At 51.6% G+C, this 13,718-nt stretch overlaps 1 long non-coding RNA gene across 1 annotated transcript; it reads right to left on the bottom strand.

The window, feature by feature from the left end:
* Nucleotides 1–6,553: 6,553 nt before the first annotated feature.
* LOC129405819 (uncharacterized) lies at nt 6,554–12,549 on the bottom strand. The gene is made up of 3 exons (XR_008630777.1): nt 12,446–12,549; nt 10,492–10,584; nt 6,554–6,662 (listed from the first exon to the last, which is right to left on the bottom strand). It is a non-coding gene; the product is annotated as an uncharacterized LOC129405819 (long non-coding RNA).
* Between the last annotated feature and the right edge of the window lie 1,169 nt (nt 12,550–13,718).

Consider the following 13,718-nt stretch of genomic DNA (forward strand, 5'->3'; position numbering starts at 1 on the left):
AAGGTGGTTGGTGTTATGGTCCCTGTTTCTCACTGTGACTTGAATGGGGGGTTGACACCACTATCCCTCACACTAGAATGTGTTTTAATTACAGCACTGTGACAGCATATTAAAAATCTTAATGTCACACAGATGAAAACGAACACATCAGAGGACTGGAAAGCATGCTCTGCATTCAGGATCCCCAGCTTTGGCTTTCCCAAGCACTAAGTTAGGAGCAGAACCTCTGGGTGTGACCCACCTCCCCAGGAAAAAAAAAAAAAAAACAATAACAGCAACCAAAACTAAGATGTCAGGGTATAGGTACTAAAACAGCAATTCTGGATGCAATTCAAGAAACATCTGTTGACTGTCTACAAGGCAACAGAAGCAAACTAGATAGTTCTTGCTCACAATCAAGACCGGGTCCCTCTGTGACAGACAGTGGCAGGAGCAGCACCCTGAGCACAAGAGAGAGGGAAGAAGAGGCGGACCTGCAGGAAGGCCATGGGGAGTCTGTCTGGAAGGCAGGAACAAGGCGGGGCTCCAGGAACACTGTGCGGGTGTCTGAGCAAGAAAGCTGTCTGCCTTGACTCACAGATAAGACGGGAAGTCTGGATGAAGAAGGAAATACTGTCAGGAGGGCGAGGCAGGTCTCGGGCTGCTGGAGAGAGAGCTGGTTCAGCCGGCTAGTCACTGCACAACTTGGTGCAGGAGCTCCTGCCTCTGCATGCAGGAGCCCCGGGGCCATCCCCAGCACCACCTGGCCTGAGCACTGAGAAGAGTCCTTTCCCCTACCCCATTCTCCGAAACACAAAAGCAAACAAACAAAAACCTGCCTGGTAGGTGAGTTGATGGGAATGAAAGCAGAGTGAAATGAGGTGGGGGGTGGGGGGAGTCCTCCCTGCTACCCAGCCAGGGGAAGGAAGGACCTCGAAAGGGGTGGGACTTGGCTTATTCATTATTCCCACCTCTGACCTGTTTCTCCTCATCCCCAGAAGATTATAACATCCCCTGGGCACTTTGGTAATTGGGGTGGTTCTGTGGCAACTTTGGGTGCCCAAAGCATAAACAGCGACACGATTGTAAACTATATTACCTCAGTAATAATTTAAATTGGGGGGGAGAGCTGGAGCAATAATACAGTGGGTAGGAGATTTGCCTTGCACAATGCCAACCCGGGTTCAATCCCTGGCACCCCGTAGGGTCCCCTGAGCCCTGCCAGGAGTGATCCCTGAATGCAGATCCAGAAAGAAGTCCTGAGCAATGCCCGTAACCTAAAAAACAAAAAACACACCATCATCATCATCATCATCATCATCATCATCATCATCATCATCATTCCATTGATCGTCCAATTTCTGAGCAGTCTCAGTAATGTCTCCATTCGTCCTAGCCCTGAGGTTTTAGAAGCCTCTCTTTACTCGACCTTTCCAATGGTGCTGCATTGGAGGCTCTTTCAGGGTCAGGGGAATTAAATTAAACTGATTTAAAAACACACACTAAAACAAAACAAAAACTTTAAGGTTCATGACATCCTTGAGAGGCATCCATCTCTATTATTTTATTTCTGATTTCCCTTTATATTAAATATAAATATCTTTTATTTCTGATTTTTGTTTTTGCCTTTGGTGGCAGGGGGAGGGGTGCGGTAGTCTTATTTGTGGTGCTTGTGGGAGCCCCACACAATTTAAATCTTTTTGAAAATGAATGCATCGGGACTGGAGCACATGCTTTGTGTGTAGAAGACCCAGGTTCAATCCCTGGCATTGCCCGGTCGCTCACACAGAGACAGGGAGGCTGCCCAAACACAAGTGTGATCCCAAATTGTGCCACCCCTTCCCCCCAAAAAAAAGTATGTTTATAACTCTAAAACACTAACAGATTTTTGTTGTGCAACAAGTACTCAGCAAAAACATTTTATTATTGTGAGGCCTTAGCAGCAGCGCTGGGGATGGGGTGCCATCTGACTCACTGAACGCCGGCAGTTCAACCCAGGGCCTCCCTCTGTCACTTGAGCCACACCTGCAGCAGACCTCTCTGGAACTGAACTGAAAACACGATGAGGGGGGATTTCAAAAAAATAAATAAAAGGATGAGACTCTGGTTAACAGTTATTAGAGGAGGGGCCAGGGAGATAGTACAGTAGGGAGGGCATTTGCCTTGCACATGGAGGACCTGAGTTCGATCCCTGGCATTCCATAAGGCCCCCTGAGCACTGTCAGGATTAATCCCTGAGTGCAGAGCCAAGAGTTACCCCTGAACATTGCCAGGTGTGGCTCAAAAACAAAACAAACAAACAAAAACCCACCATGTAGTGCTGGGGGCGGAACCCAGGTGCCTGCATGCAAAGCATTTGTTTCAGCAGTGTTCTGGGGTACTCCCATCCCGGGGACATGCAGTGACAAGAACTCAGCCAGGGTCACTTATATGAGGTGAGGACCTTACTATTTCTCTGGTTCCCCCCCTAAAAAAATACATGCTGCAGCACTGTAGCACTGTTGTCCCGCTGTTCATCGATTTGCTCGAGCAGGCACCGGTAACGTCCATTGTGAGACTTGTTGTTCCTGTTTTTGGCATATTGGGGAGCTTGCCAGGCTCTGCCGTGTGGGCAGGATACTCTCGGTAGCTTGCGTGGTTCTCTGAGAGGGATGGAGGAATCAAACCCGGGTCGGCCGCATGCAAGGCAAATGCCCTACCCACTGTGTTATCGCTCCAATCCATTTATACATAAAGCAAAAAAAATGTATACTTTCTTTTTTGATTTTGGGACCATACCCAGAAATGCCCAGGGGTTACTTCTAGCTCAGCACTCAGGAATCACTCCTGGCGATACTCGGGGAACCATATGGGGTGCTAGAGATTGAACCTGGGTCAGTGCAAGGTAAGCGCCCTACCTGTGTACTATTGCTCCAGTGCCACCCCCAAAAATATTATGTTGGATAATATTTTGCAGATAGCAAATAGCAGATAGCAATACTTTGCAGATAGCATTCAAGCATATCTTAACCAGAATTTGGCTCCTATACTTGGAGCCAAGTGGAGAGTGGAGCTTACAGAGAGGTAAAGAACTACAAAATGGATGTTTTTGTGGGTTTTTGCTTTGTTTTGGTTGGGTTTTGTCTTGTCAGAGTAAAGGAATCCAGGCTGGAAAAGTCTCAAGGCACCGCTGCGGGAGGGTTTGGCTCTATTAGTTGGCTCTATTAGCTGTTCTTTGACGCCCCCTAGTGTTGGACGTTTGTAACTTTTTTACTCCCTGGCTTAATGACAGCATTTGATAGGTGAGAAGGAACTCGGTTCTTCTTGGGGTATCTGAAGAAATTGTCTTTTTTTATTTTGGAGAGCACACAGCATTTGAGAATATTTAGGATGTGGCTCTTAGGGGACCTTTCAGTGCCAGGGATCAAACCTGGGCCTCCTGCAAGTAAAGCATGGGCAACAACCTTTGAGCTATTAATGTGGCCCTAAGAAAATATCTTTCTTCTTTCCTTTTTCTTTTTGTCTCTTTTTTTTAATTTTTATTTTGTACCACACGCAGTTGTGCCCAGGGAATATTCTTTTTTTTTTTTTGGTCACACCCAGCGATGCACAGGGGTTACTCCTGACTCGTGCACTCAGGAATTACTCCTGGCAGTACTCGGGGGACCATGTGGGATGCTAGAAATCGAACCCAGGTCAGCCATGTGCAAGGCAAACACCCTACCCACTGTGCTATCCGCTGTGCTATCGCTCCATCCCCGCCCAGAGGATATTCTTAGGAGACAACAGGGTGCTGGGGATTGAACCCAGAGCTCCTACGTGTAGAACATAAGCTCCAGTCCTTTTCACTATCAATCCAGCCCCTATTTCTCCTTTATGCACATGGAATATCACGTAAGCTATCTTTTTTTTTTCTTTTTGGATCACACCCAGCAATGCACAGGGGTTACTCCTGGCTCATGAACTCAGGAATTACTCCTGGCGGTGCTGGGGGACCATATAGGATACTGGGAATGGAACCCAGGTTGGCCGCGTGCAAGGCAAATGCCCTACTCATTGTGCTATTGCTCCAGCCCCTGTCACGTAAGCTATCTTAAAAGTGACTCCAGGGGCCGGAGCGATAGCACAGCGGGTAGGGCGTTTGCCTTGCACGCGGCCGACCCAGGTTCGATCCCCAGCATCCCATATGGTCCCCCAAGCACCGCCAGGAGTAATTCCTGAGTGCAAAGCCAGGAATAACCCCTGAGCATCACTGGGTGTGACCCAAAAAGCAAAAAAAAAAAAAAAGTGACTCCAGTCGCTGGAAACGATGCTATGAGAGGCCAAAGCAATAAGCAAGCAGGGAGGGCACTTGCCTTGTGTATAACCACCCTGGCACCCTATATGGTCCCCCAAGACTGCCAAGAGTGATCTCTGAGTGCAGAGCCAGGAATAAGTCTAAGCCCTGTCGAGTGTGACCCCAAAACAACAAAAACAACAACAACAACAAAACCAAATCTGTGTTGTGCTCTACCAGGCAAATTTGTGACAAGATTTTTCTTTTTGGTTTTTTTTTTTGGAGAGTCTATTTGGGCTACTCCTGACTCTGTGTTTGGGGTCTCTCCCACTGGTGCCTGGGGTACCATGCAGTGTCAGGATCAGCTCAGCTGCATGCAAGGTAAGCGCACAATCCCTGCACTGTCTCCCTGATCCCCATAGCAAGACATGTCTGCAGGCTGCCCGTGTAGGTGTGCTTTCAGCGGGTCGAGCACACATGCGTCGGAAGGAATGTTCTAAGGCATAAAAATATTCTGTCTTTCAGCTACGGTACATGCAGTCACCTCTGTTGGGAGTGGAGGTGCCAGAAAGTCATCTTTTCAGCATTAATTGTTCACGACCAATTAGTTCCTGAATTTAGTTATAGTGATTTATACTCAGTGAAGGTAATTGTGGCTTCGACCCTTGTGGGAAACTTCATGTGTGAGTGTGTGTGTGTGTGTGTGTGTGTGTGTGTGTGTTGTGTTGGTGCCAGAGATCATACCCTGAGTGTCATACATATAATTTAACTGTAAGGGCCAGAGAGATAGTACAGCAATCAGGGCACTTGCTGTGCCTGTTGCTGACTTGAATTTGCTCCCCCGCACCCTGCATGATTCCTGAGCCCACCAGCAGTTGCTCCCTGAGTGCAGAGCCAGGACTAAGCCCTGAGCATCATGGGGGTCCGACCCAAAAACAAAACCAAAGAAAGCTGAATTAAACCAGATTGGCCTGAGGCCTGTGGTTTGGGGTATCTGAGGGCCACTCCCTGGGAGAAGCCACCTTGTTAACTAGTTTAGTCATGATTGCACCAAGAAAGGGTGACACGAGTTGGGGGGTCATTGCAGAATGGAGGACAGTAAGGCCTGCGGCTGGACCCCTCGGGGCAGGTTACTCTGACTGGTTGTCTGGCAATCTGCTGAGTGGCCGTGGGGGAGGGGACAGAGTACACAGGGAGCCCAGTGGTGGCCAGGAAAGACACCAGCCTCCCACAGGACAAAATGTGCCCTGAGGTGGGTGACCAGGCCCTTCCCACATATTCACACATGTATTCACACATAGACACACACACTCATACACCGGCACACACAGACACACTCACACATTCTCACACAGACACACAGACACACACAGACACACTCACACACTCTCATACAGACTCACAGATACACACAGCTCCTTCCCAGCCCCAGGAGCAGAGCCACACAGGGTTTGGGTGGGTGATGGGTGATCCCGCCACCACCAGGCTCCCCCCACCCACCCCCGAATTCTTTCCCCTCCCCCACAGCCACTCAAAACCAGCATGTGCAGTCTGCAGAACAGTCTTGGGAGAAAAAGGGGCTGGGGGCTCTCAGCAGGGCTAACAGCTGACAGGTGTAAGGGCTTCTATTAGCCTTTAGCCCATGTGTGAGGGTTTCAGGTCCACCTTGTCTAAGAAAATTCTGGAGCAAGCATACATGTACAAAAGTCTCATACACACACACAACCACTCAGACACAGATACACTCACACACACACTCACACACACACTGTCACACAGACACACAGATACACAGATGCACACACAGACACACTCCCACACATATTCACACACAGACACACACAGATACACAGAGACACAGTTACACTCTCACACAGACACACAGACTCTCACACACTCACACATACACACTCGCATACATCCACTCACACACTCATACATATTCTCATATAGACACATCACACACACACACACACACACACACACACACACTCACACTCCTCCTAAGATTAAACCTTAATTCTTAGAGTCACGTCTGTTTCAAGGACGTTTTATATAAGAAACTTCTGCAGCAAGCATGCACGTGCGCACACACACACCCCTAAAATCAAACCTAAACTTAAAAAATTGCCCAAGTCCATAAGGAACAAGGAAATCACTGACAGTTCTCAACTGCTGCGAAGTGCCTCTCTCCCGAAGTCCCCGTCAGCTCCCTTCATAAACTCTCCTGACGCCACACAGCGCTTCTTAGAATGGCAGGGAAAGGAGAGCCCAAGTTGAGGGCATTCTCACAGAGCTCCGCAATCAGTGCTCTGAGGCTGTGGAGGGGAGGCCCCAGAATCTTCTCTGTTGATGCCAGGGAGGATGCAGGGAGGATAAACTGATCAACGCTTGGCAGAGGAGGGCTGTGGAGCTGCACTGCCGCTTCCTGAAACACAGAGCACAGAACATGCTATGGCCATGTCTGCTCCGGGAAGGGAAGCAAGGACCCCCTCAGGCATCCCGGGTGCTGCGACGTCACTGTCACAGTCTCACAATGGCAAACGCCTGCTTAGCACAGATCACACGCCAGGCGTGGTTCTGGCCGTTACATGGTTCTGGCATCACTGATTAGGGGCTGGTTAGGGGGTAGTATAAGGTGCAAGGCAGCTGCCTCGCAAGTAGCAAACCGGGGTTTGATTCCTGGCACAGCCATGATGCCCTAAACACAGAGCCAGGGGTAGCCTCCAGTACTGCAGATGTGGCTCAAACCATCCCCCAGATACTTTATAGGTTAGCCTGTCCGCTCCACAGGTGCTGCTGGAGATGGAAGCACAAACTAAGGTGTTGACCTGAGGTCACGCCCCAGCAACGGCAGAGCCAGCAGCCGGGCCCCAGGCACCCGCTCCGTGCCCGACGGCTGAGCAGCGATGCCCGCTGGCTTCGGCGGGGAGCTCTTAGGTGGGGAATCCCACCACTACCCTCTCACAGTTGTGGGACCCCACTCTGGGTCACTCAGCTTTAGTCTATTTCTTTCTTTGCTCTTTCTAGAGGCGTCTGTTAAAACACTCCATGCAGACCAGATACTGGTTGAGGTACCTGTGTTTCATCCGCAGACAAGGACTAAAGCCACAGGGAGTTACCCTGACCGGGGTAAGGTGGGCGAAGGTGGGCCAGGCCACAGATAATAAACCACGGCATGGGCGGGACTGGGAAACCACGCCTGCCAAAGGCAATTCGAAAAAACGGACAACATACACTTGGTGTCTCTCAACGGGATAGAAGGACCGAGAAGGAAGTGAGGAATTATCTGGCCAAGGTGGGGTTTGGACGTGTGTTCATCATTTGACTGAGATTGACTTATAAAACGAATAAAATGAACAAATTAAATAGTATACCAGATATCTGAGCCTCATCGTCATGAGAACTTTTAGATCGACTCTTAGCAATGGTTTCATAGAGAACACTGTATTGATAACTTGTATCACCACACACCTCTCCATTGGTGGGATTTATTTATGCCTCAACATTTATGGGGTTTGTTTATGCCTCTAACGTTTGTGGGATTTGTCTATATTATGACTGGAAATTGGCACTTTTTACCCTTCTTCCATTTCACTCATCCCCAGCCCACTTCTGGGAACCACCAATGACTTCTCAGTTTTATTGGGGGGGAGTTTGCTTCTTGGGGGGAGGACAAGGGCCACACTTGGTGGTGCTCAGGGCTGATTCCTGGCTCTGCACTCAGGGATCACTCCTGGCTGGGCTTGGGGAGCCACGCGGGCTTTACTATCTCTCTGCTCCTCCATTTTTTTTTCTTTTTGGGTCACACCCGGGATTGCACCAGGGTTACTCCTGGTTCTGCACTCAGGAATTACTCCTGGCAGTGCTCGGGGGACCGTATGGGATGCTGGCAATCGAACCCGGGTTGGCCGCATGCAAGGCAAACGCCCTACCCACTGTGCTATCGCTCCAGCCCCTGCTCCCCTATTTTTAAAGAGACTTTGTTCTTCTTTTTTTTTTTTTCTTTTTTATCCCACTCACCCCAGAGTCGAACAGGCTCTTGCATTCAAAGATAAGTTCCAGTCCACTGACCTTTGCTCCTGCCTCTGAGCTCTCTCTCCTGCCTCTAATCTTGTCTTCAATTTTGTAACAGCTTGGGTTAGATGTTTACATTAGTATCAAACATATATTGTACAAAGTTACCGGGTGCTACCACCACGGAAGATATTCTCCTACCCCTAATTCTCAGATAAACTTCGAGGGGCCAGAAAGTATGGGATAAGGCGCTAGCTTGTCTCGAGTGCTGCTAACCCTATTTCCACACCCAGCACCACAAGCACAGGTTCCCCAAACACAGCCAGAGTCGCTCCTCTGAGTATAGAGCCAAGAATAAGCCCTGAGCATGGCCACGTGTGACTCAACTGCCCCCTCCACAAAACAAAACAGAAAAACAGATACATGACTAATATAAAAATGTTCAAGTGTAGGGGAAATGTTATTAACTCTGAACTCAACAGATTGAATAAAGCAAAGGAGGTAATTGAACCCCAGAAGTTCAAGACTCTAATACTGCAGCTTCAGGTATGGCTGGATCAGGGTTCCAAGACATAATCAGGATTCAGTTTATCCCCGTTTCACTCTCACAGGGTTGGCTTCTTTCTCAGGTATCCTCTGAGAAGGAGTTAGGAACCTCGGCATCCCCTACAGTTTCATGTCCAGCAAAAAGGAATTTTATTTTCCCAGGGCTAGGAACCCAACCGCCTATACAGGAGCCCTGATACACAGGGACATGCCTGGAGGTGCTCAGGGCTTACTTCCGGCTCTACACTCAGGGATCACTCCTGGTGGGGCACAGGGGACCTTATATGGTGCCCCAAATCGAACTGGGTAGGCAAGCTCCCTACCACTGTACTATCTCTCAGGCCCCCGTGTGGGTCTTTAATTTGCATCACTGACTCTCATTGGCTCAGACAGGTCACGTGTCCAGTGACGATGGGGGCCACGCTGGTCAGTCGCTCTACTTTCCTGGAAGCCTCATGGTTGCAGGGTCTCTGAGTGGAAGAGGAATGACTTGGGGGCAGGCAAGAGCACTAAGTCGGGTTGACATTAGCTGCAAGGGTCTGGGGGCTGGGGGGGGCAGGCGACGAGCCCAGAGTGAGTGTCCCTCTGAGAGAGATCCAGCAGCTCCCTCTGAGTCAGCTGGGCACAGCCTTCCTCCAGCGTGCTGAGCCGGCCCTGACTCAGCGCCTGCGTGAGCTGGAAGCAGTCTGGAGAGTTAATCAGCCTTGGAGATCCCTCCCGCGAGTGGGCGGGGATGAATGGAGAGTGGGAGCGCAGTGAGGACGCGAAGGAGCACAGAGCGAGGAGGGCTGAAGTCAAGAGCCGCAGATGAAAGCAGCCGCCCACTTGAGGCCGTGGGTGGTCTCCACCGATGGCCCCCTGCAGCTCGGGTCGCAGGGAGGTGCTCCCGGCAGCTCTGCCAACCTCAAGCTTATGAGGAAGCTATATGAGGGGCAGGGAGGTGTGTGTGTGTGTGTGTGTGTGTGTGTGTGATGTGACCTGTCTCTTTGTCACCTGGTGCCTAGAGGAAGGCCAGGGAGCCTGGAGGTGAGGTTAGAGGATCCCAGAGTAGCTAAGAGGAGGGTAGGAGCCGGAAGGCAAAGGGACAGGGTGATGCAGAATGGCCCGTGGCACGAGCCAGGAGAGTGGGCACCAGGATGCCAGGCTTTGCCTCAGAGGCACTATCTGGCGTGGGAAGTCATAAAAAAAGTTCATGACCAAAGAGGGTGATGGGTGCTGGGCTTTGTGGGGGAAATATCCTGGCGAGGAGAATGCAGCAGGGGGCAGGGAGGATCCACTCGCTGGGGCTCTCGGGGATAACTCACCTGATGTGGGAAGTCAGGTGGGAAGGGGGACTCTGAGGCTGGTGGGAAGGGGGTGAACTGGGAAGAGTAGGCAGAGAGATGGGAGAACTTCCGGGAGAAGACATCCACTCTGCCAAACCCTGACGGTCAACTGAGGTGACACACAATGGAAGTCGCTTTGAATGGGGCGGGGAGATGTAGGCAGCGGGTAGACAGGGGCCTGGTCATGAAAGGGTCTGTGTGGCATCCGAAACACACAAGGTGATCCTTCTAAAAGAAAATGGGATATGGCATAGCTCATGCCTAACCTGGGTTCCACCCTTGGCATGCATGCACATGCACGTGCACACACACATACACAAGAGGGGGTTCTCCTTCGATCCCCACACAGTCCCTTGCATAAGCACTTACCCACTGTCTCTGCACGGCTGGCCCAGCCAGCTCCATTCGGGGAAATCAGGGCCCAGATGCTCCCAGAACCGAAGCAGGATGGGGCTGGGCCACCTGTGTGCAGGGGCAAAGGGTCAGACAGAGGAGCTGGCCGAGAACAGGGCACCAGGTGGAGAGACACAGCATGTCAGAGGCTTCTCTTGACGTCAGGGTCTGGTGAGTAGAGAGTGTCCCCCACCCCCAGAGAACCTTGCGTAAAGGACACGGCTTGGAGTCAGAGATGCAGAGGTCTTGGCTGGTGGTTCGTGTCAGCTGGACACTCCGGAAAGCCACCCAGTGCAGCCAGACTCCAGTTCTGCCTCTGTCACGCAGGATCCTCTCAGTCCCGTGGGGTCAGCCGAGAAAAGACACAACAGGCTGCACAAATATGACTTTCTCTCATCTTGCCTCCAAACCAACCCAGCCCCCAAACAAACAGCCCAGGGCCAGGAGAACCCCAGGCAAAGCTCAGGGTATTCCAGTCGCCACTGCCAGCTCGGCGATGTGCCCTGTGCCACAGAGAGTTGGCAGCGAAGCCAAGAGTCAACTCTCTGGGCCGCTGGCCCCAGCCTGGTCAGCAGAATCTGCTGGACGCAGCTTACACGGCAGACCGGATGTTGAGGGGCTCCGAGGAAGCTCTGTCTAGCAACGCTGGCATCAGATGGTTCCCGACGGGCAGCCCCTGAGTCCTCCAAATACGCGACAAGATGCAGCTGGGAGAGGTGCCCGGGGGAGGGTATAAAGGGAGAGAAGGTGCGGGCGCCTGCCCCTGAGAATCAGAGAGGAACCTGGTGGCTCAGCCCCACAGGGCACCTTGGAAAGCACAGAGGTAACATTCACATACTGGCTCATCCATCCTTTTAGAGCCAGCTGCTTTCATTTTGTTTTGGGTTTGGGGGCACACCTGGTGGTATCCTGGAGGCGAATCCCAGCCCCGTGCTTGGGGGTCACCCCTAGCAGTGCTCACAGTGCAATGTGGTGCCATGGCTCAAACCCAGGCCTCCTGCTTTCTGTCCACCGGGCTTCTTAAGGCCCAAGTGGGCAATGTTTTTTTAGTGCACTCACAGAGTAGGTGATGGTGACAACAAGCCTTTTTTATTTTTCTTTTTGGGTTACACTCGGTGATGCACAGGGCTTACTCCTGACTCATGCACTCAAGAATGACTCCTGGTGGTACTCGGGGGACCATATGGGATGCTGGGGATCGAACCCGAGTTGGCCGAGTGCAAGGCAAACGCCCTACCCTCTGTGCTATTGCTCCAGCCCCAATAAAGCATTTTAGAATAACTCTATTATCCTATAAAAGGTCTCCGACTGGGGTCCCATGAAGCCCCAGCATTCCTGGTGGAGGGGTACTCCACCCCGGTGCCCTGCCGTCTGCAAGCCCACCCACCAGGAAGTGTCCCTGGAAGCAGGTGTGGTGTGGGAACATTACACCCTAAAAATAAACATTTTACCCTGGAGGGGGGCTATATCCAGCTGTGATCAGGTCTCACTCACGGCTCTGCACTCAGGGATCGTTCCTGGGGGGACTCAGGGGGCCATATGGGGTAGTGGGGGCCAAACCCAGTCAGCTGATGCCAAGGCAAGTGCCCTACCTGATATGCTATTTATTCAGCCCCCCAAATATTTATACTCTCTTGTCGCTTTTAAATTGAGATGACATTGACTTACAAATCACATCTCCGGGGCCCTACTGTCATTTTAATGATGCTGTCACAGCTCTCCTGATAGGTATAAAGTAGATTTCATCACGCTGGGAGAGAGGAGCCTGGGGGCCCACGTATAGCCCTGCTTGGTCCAGCTCTGTTTGGGGGCCACATCCAGGCTTATTCCTGGCTCTGTGATCAGGGCTCACTCCTGGCAGTGCTCAGGGGACCATATGTGGTGCTGGGGATCGAACTGGTGGCATGCAAGGTGGGGGGGGGTGTCTTACCTCTGCTTTACCTCTCCAGCCCTCAGCCAACCTTTATTGAGGCCCACCTGGTGCCCAGGGCACTTGCTTGGCACAGAGATCAGCCTCCAGGGAGCCGAGGATCTAGCGTGGGAAAGGCACACGTCAATAAGCACGAACTTGGCGGGTCACAGCTGCAAGGAAGGACAGAGCAGGGCACCGTCGAGACATCAAAGGTGGTGGTGGGTGGAGGTGCCCAGCCGGAGCAACGGGACTCTCCATGCTCGACGTCAGCGCAGCAGCCGTGCGGGGCTACAGTTAGCGTCAGTGCTTGGGGCACACGGGCTGTCCAGACCCAAGAGGGGGGTGGTCTGAACTGCCCCTTGGTTTCGCAGTACCAGAACCACTCCACTCTTAGCCTGTCCCGTCCGCAGGCCTTGTGTCTCGGACAGGGTGTTTTCCACCGTCCTGCTTATGTCTCCCAACACAGGGTGGACACTGGCTTCTGTGTCCATTCTCTGGGCCCACCTCTTGGTCACAAACGTAAATCTCAGGTGACCGAGTCAAGCCCTCAGCACCTCTGTCCAGACACCATCCCTTCCCGTGTGAAGTTGGTGAGGGGCACGGAGACACACAGTGGGGAGGCTAAGAAGCAGAGGGAAGCAGGGGTGAGGAAGGTCAGGGAAAGCACGGGGACTCGGAATGAGTCCTCAATGTCAATCCCAGGGGGCCCCTGAGCCACTTGACTTCTACCATGCCCTGAGCTGCCTTTAAATTCTTTCTGGGGCTGGAGCACTAGGACAGCAGGGAGGGCATTTGCCAGATTTGATCCTCGGCATCCAATGGGGTCCCCCGAGCACCGCCAGGAGTAATTCCTGAGTGCAGAGCCAGGAGTAACTCCTGAGCATCACCAGGTGTGACCCAAAAAGCAAAATAAATAATAAATAAATAAATCAATCCTTTAAGAAATAAATTCTTTCTGTATGTCCATTCAGGGGCCACAGAGATAGTACAGTGGGCAGGGCGCTTTCCTTGCAGTCAGCTGACCTGGGTTCACACCTCATGGGGTCCCCTGAGGAGGGATCCCTGAGCACAGATGGATGTGACCCCCCCAAATAAACAACAACAATGTAGATCCGTCTTCATTTCCCTGGGCTGCTTCCACCAGTGACCACAATTCGATCAGCTTCAAATGGCAGAAATATTTTTTTCTCTAAGATCTGGTGGCCCCGGGTGGGAGAAAACACTAAATAGAGTAAGTGCCTACTTTGCGGGTGAAGAGGCCCAGATTTCCGCCACCTGAGGTCCCCCGAGC

Source organism: Sorex araneus, chromosome 6, assembly GCF_027595985.1.
Source record: "Sorex araneus isolate mSorAra2 chromosome 6, mSorAra2.pri, whole genome shotgun sequence".
Taxonomy (NCBI): domain Eukaryota; kingdom Metazoa; phylum Chordata; class Mammalia; order Eulipotyphla; family Soricidae; genus Sorex; species Sorex araneus.